Below are 6235 nucleotides of genomic sequence, written 5' to 3' on the forward strand. Positions count from 1 at the left end.
CAAGCAGGCAGGGACTGGGAAGACACAGACCACTTGAGGGGAGATGTATGGGTTTAATATTCAACAGACACTTTCTACAAAATCATATGGAATCATTCAGTGGTACGAATGCAAAATGCCACGTACAGTGCCACAAAATCACCAGCATGGAAAAAAGATCCACCGTCCCACTAAGTTCGTGCAGACAATCAAGCACTCTAACCTCATTTTATTCTCTTCACGATTCCATCTAAACTCTTGGAGTAATTTACAGTATCCAATTAATATCTCTAGGGTGGGAGGAAACAGGAACACCTGGAGGAAACCCACACAGTTTCAGGGAGAACATGCAAACTGCACACAGATCACAATTGAATCCAGGTCATTGAAGCTCTGAGGTAGCAACTCTAATTGCTACACGACTTGCTATTAATCTCAAGGCTCGAATACTTTGAAAACAGATCTCAACTCTCAGTTTCACTCCACAGGATATAATTCCTTATCGTCAATGAACCTTAGTGATAATTTTGGATGTTCTTTTACAAAGATTATACAGAAAATTACACTTTCAAAAACAAAAATGCAAAATGTCAATTGCTACTTCCACTAAAACGAAGACATTTAAATCACTTAAAAATTTGACATTGCAAAACATCCAGTAAACCAAACAAAAGATGTTACCTTCCTCAGATACATTCACATAACATATCAAGGTACTGTGAATGAATCATCAAATATAATTCAAACGTTCAACTTCACTACAACTGTGACTTTTCCCACACAATAAAAAAATGAGGCACATGCATTCTTAATATTATCAGTATTCCTGTATGCATTCAGAATTTTAAAAATAATTTTCAATTAACTTACAGTTTTAAACAAAGATTAATCTCGTATGAAAGGGGTTTTTGGTCAATTTTCTTTATATAGTTTTGTTTGTAATTATTGGAGCATGCATACAACCTTTGTAAAGCATTGTCCTGCAGATTTAGATTCAATTGTCATAATTCCATGTAATAACTCTGCAAGAAGAACATCAAGGTGAAAGATAATGAATCAATGGCTATGTATGAATAGGCAAGGTGAGGTGGATCTTTTTTTTGTTGATAGGTCACAAGGTAAAAATGCAGATGACAAAAATTGGAGATGTAGTAGACAGTGAGGAAAACTTTCAAAACTTGCAGTTGGATTTGGATGAGCAGGAAAAATGAGCTGAAAAATGGCAGATGGAATTTAATGCAGACAAGTGTGAGGAATTGCATTTTGGAAGGACAAAACAAGGTAGAACATGCACTGTAAAAAGTAGGGGCACTGAGGTGTGTGGTAGAACAAAGGGATCTGGGAATACACATACAGTGGTGTCACAGGTGCATACAGTTGTAAAGAGAGCTTTTGGCACATAGGCCTACATACATCAAAATATTAAGCTGGGGTATTATGTTGAAGTTGTACAAGACACTGACTAGTGAGGCCAAATTTGGAGTATCATGTGCAGTTTGGTAACCCATCTGCAGGAAGGATATCAATGAGATTGAAAGAGTGCAGAAAAGATTTATAAAGATGTTCAAGATTCCTTTATTGTCATGTAACAGAACAGAACACGTAAATTTAAATTTAGACATCCAGCACGGTAACAGATCATTTCAGCCCATCAGTCCATGATGCCCAATTTATACCCAATTAACACACTCCCGATATGTTTCCAACAGTGGGACGAAACTGTAGCCCCAGGGAAAGCCCACACAGACATGGGGAGAATGTACAAACTCCTTGGACAGCATGGGATTCAAACTCTGATCCCAATAGCTGGCACTGTAAAGGCATTGCGCTAACCGCTACACCAACCATACCACCCACATTATACAAAATTGTCTTCTGCAAGGCAGAGTTGCCATTGGTGCTGTCTGACACTCTTTACAGAATGAGAGAAAGAGAAGCAAAGTGACCTTTCAGAGTCACTGAGTCCGAGGATTCAGCTCCAGTGCTTCAACAACCTCTGTAGCTGCACAGTTTCCTGTTTGATTCACCAACAACCTGAGGCCCAGATCCAAACATCGGACACAATCAAGAAGCCTTCCGTACCCAAGGCCCTTTGGGAGCCCTTCTTGTGCTCAGCACCCTCTATAATCCTTGGTTCCCAAGTGCCAGTCTCCTGCAGCCCATGTGGGTCCCTCAACTGTAAGTCATCCGCATCCTGTGTGGGTTCCTCAGCTGCTGAGCCTCTTGCTGGTCTGCTGCTGTGGTCACCGTCCTGTAGGGCTGTTTCCTCTGCTTCTCCTTCTCAATAGGTGGGGATGAGGGGTGTGTTCTCTCCATTTCTGATGCTCTGCACTGGTCCACTACTTCCCCAGAGTCTGCAACCCCTCCTGGCTGCAGCAAAGCACAGATGCTGCCATCTTGGGCACAAACCTGCATAGTTGCAGGATTTCACTTACAATGTTGGTTCCTTTAGCATGCTGTTTAAAGCATGTAAGTAGCCACTGGCATTAGGACTGTGAGCTTGAACCATTCAGAGCAGCACAGTATCTCTGCTCCCCAGCTCTGCACCAGGGGCAGTACTGCCATTTTTTGCCAGGACGTTAAAGAACTGAGTTACAGGGAAAGGTTAGGACTTCATTCCCTTGAGCACAGAAGAATGAGGGGAGATTTGATACAGGAATACAAAATTATGATGGGTGTAGATAAAATAAATGCAAGCAGACTTTTTCCAGTGAGGTTAGATGACATAAAAAACTAGAAAACATTGGTTAAGGGTGAAAGGGGGGAAAAAGTTTAGAGGGAACATTAGGGCAGAACTTCATGCAGAAAGTGCTGGGAGTGTGGAACAAGCTGCCAGATGAATTGGTGAAGGCAGGTTCAAATTTGACAATTAAGAAAAATTTGGACAAGTACATGGATGGGTGGGGTATGGAGGGATATGGTCTGGGTACAGGTCAGTGGGACTAGACAAAATAATAGTTTGGTGCAGACTAGTTGAAGTCTAACAGGATATGTTAGAATAACTATGGATAAAATATGTCAAAGAGAGATTGTGGGGGGGGGGGGGGGGTTTAGGTTACAGAGTAACACTTAACAAAAGACATCTCATTTAAAATGCAAGAGCTTCGCTTAAGTGAGATATTGTGTCACCAGTGACTTTGCAGAGACAGTGGAACTGCTTTGGAAGGAACTTCACAAGAAGGTGAACAAAGTCCAGGCTCAGATACTGATAAGATCTTTCAAAGATTTGGTTTGGAGACCTGTAAGAAGTCATATGGATTTTACAAGTAGAGAGAGGAAAAAGAGACAGGTGATTTCTCTTTTGGAGAGACAGTAGCAGTTGAGGCTGCAAAATGGCAAGCTAGCAGGTGAAAAATCCCATTTTGAAGCTGGATTGAGAGTTATGAGTTCAGCCTGTTCAAAACCCTTGTAGTCCTTACAAGAGGAAATGGCTAGCTAGAGTGTTTCTCCTGAAATAAGTGAAACAAGAGGAACTCTGTGGTGACCAGGAAGAAGTTATCATTTGGAAAACCAACAATGGTGCAAGTTTTTTCATCAAGACACTGAAGTGACTGATTGGAGGAAATCAGTTTATGGGTGTCCAATGAGCAACAAATATCTCTCTGAAACGAACAAGAACCTTCCTGAGCGGTAACCATTTAACTTTAAGCACCAGAGCCTGGTGAAGATTCATAAAAGTTAAATTCTGTGCACAGTATAAGAATTGCCTCATACCAATGAACTTGGAGAAGTGAGAGTGAATGATTGGACAGTGAAACAGAGAACTTTCCTGAACACATTACATACATTTGCGCTTAGAATTAGAAGGGGGTTAAGTTAATAGTAATGTTTAAGATTGATCTTGTTATTATGTTTAAAGAAAATTAAAAGCAACTTTTGTTTAAGTTACCATTGTCTTGGTGAATTTCTATTGCTGCTGGGTTTTGGAGTCCTCTGGGCTCGTAACAGAAGCCAAATGTAAAGTCGAGGAACAACACATCATATTCCCCCAGGACACCATTAAACCTAACAGCATGAATATTGATTTTTTGAATTTTAGATAACCCCCACTTCCGTGCAGTTCCACTGTTTCTCTCTTGTCTTTACCTACTCCTATACTTTTCTTCCTTCCCCCACCCCTTTCCTTGTGGCCTCTCCACCTTTCACACCATTGGTCCTATACCCCATCACCTCTGGGATTCTCCACCAGCTTCTTTCCATATATATATATATATATATATATAAAAAACTTTTTTCAACTTTTCTTAGTTTTGAGGAAGGGTCATGACCTGAAACATTGACTCACCATTTATAACCATGGATGCTGTTTGACCTGCTGAGTTCCTCCAGCAATTCTTTCTTTGCTTGCCAAACCTATGGATCTGACATGATGTAGCCACTGAGTACAAATACTGATTACATAATAGGAAATGTTAAACTTTTGCTGATGTTAACTCAATACTGATTGTACCAGCAATATAATTCAGGATCTAAAGTTTAACTACGAAATAGAAACTTCTCTCAAGTCACAGTATGGATCACTGAGGAGTGTGAAGCTGAATTGCAAATTACAGCATATATGGACAGACAGAATATAGTACAAAGCATTTCAATGATATTGATGCCAAATAAATTGCAAACAAAATAGAAATATTCAATCGAATCATTATGTTCTCATCACCTTGCAATTCAGCTAATATTCTCATATTTGTACTTAGCTAAACACACCAATTTGCAATCCAACTTTTCACCAATTTCCAAAGAAAGCAATTCATTATTGTGCCAGCCCCAGCAGCTGACTGATACAACTAATTAAATGCATAGGATAAAGCCCAGGAGTGAAACAAAATCTGCAGAAGCTGTTATTGCACTGTAGTTGATACACAAAAATGCTGGAGAAATTCAATAGGTCCAACAGCTTCCGGAGGCAAAGATAGTAATAAACCTTCTGGGCCTGAGCCCTTCATCAACGTATAGGCAAAAAGCATGGAGGCACCTGACTAAAAGGCAGGAGGGAAGAAAGGGCAGAGAGAGGAGCACAGGCCAATAGCCAATAGGCCAAAGGTGGACATGGATAGGAATGCAACAGGGAAATTGATCAGGGGAGGGCTCTCTAAATGCAGATCTAAAGGGAAGGAGACAGAGATAGGATCTTCTTGATAATGTATAATGCACTATTTAGCATATATAATTAGTGAATCACCAGACCATAATGAATATTAAACTTAATTAGAAGTAGTTTTTGAGTGGAACAATCTTGACAAAATAACTAGATAGGATTTACATTTTATGGAAGTGGTGACTAAAGCTTGAGTATCCCAGTTCAGAAAATTCCAAGCTCCCCGTTAGTTCCAAATCCATCACATCTTTATTGTTTTCAAAAACAAAGATGCTGATTTTAGGTTTTTTTTAATGCAAAATTTCAGAATTATACAGAAGTGCAATGACTGTGGTGACTTTTCTGTCCTCTGAAAAAGGCCTGGAAGATCTATCATGTTGTGTTAACATCAAATCCAATTCTATTGTGGAAAACAGAACAGTTCCAAATTACCTACTTCTCTTAAAGGGACATGGATTGTGTTAAAGATTTTAAACCAAGACACATCACTTGATGTACGTACTCCCTGAACAAAGATTTTTAAAAAAACACAAATGCAAAGTATAGCTACTATTCAAGGAATCAACCAAATGGACAGCTTTGATTCTAATGGAACAAAATAAAAATTAAACCTAGGAATGAAGATAAAATCCTATAAGAAACTAAAACAGAGTAAAATAAAGTAACTCTGAATAGAAAGGATGCAGAACTGCAAGGCACACAGTTCAATGTAACAGTTACATTCCAATTAACTGCATTATGTATACTGATATACCATGCAGGAATAGATTTTTTTTCACCTTTAATTAATATAAATTTCTCATCCATGAATGTCCACCCTGTGGCTATGTCTGTAAAAACAGCTCTGTCACTGCAAAATTAAAAATCTTGGAAACTAGTGACACCAAATAAATGTGCATGGACAAATATGAATATATGGGATCAACAGAAATTCTGAGAATATTTATGATGAGTTTACACATCATCTGTTATATTAGTAACTGGTAGTTTCAGATTCAAGTACTGTATAAAAATAAAAATCCTAAATGTTTAAAAAACATGCTGAAATTGTATCTTACATAAAATGTATTAAATGCAGAGCCAGTCACAACTTTGCCCTTTCTGAACAACAAAATTTCAATGGATTTTAGAACAAACCTGCAAAAAAACTGCTAAGTC

General features: G+C 38.8%; 1 protein-coding gene across 1 annotated transcript in view; it reads right to left on the reverse strand.

The window, feature by feature from the left end:
- Positions 1-6235, reverse strand: part of naa30 (N-alpha-acetyltransferase 30, NatC catalytic subunit) — a 33334-nt gene that overhangs the window by 25376 nt on the left and 1723 nt on the right. The window lies entirely within an intron of this gene.

The sequence above is a fragment of the Narcine bancroftii genome, chromosome 2 (genome assembly GCF_036971445.1).
Source record: "Narcine bancroftii isolate sNarBan1 chromosome 2, sNarBan1.hap1, whole genome shotgun sequence".
NCBI lineage: Eukaryota > Metazoa > Chordata > Chondrichthyes > Torpediniformes > Narcinidae > Narcine > Narcine bancroftii.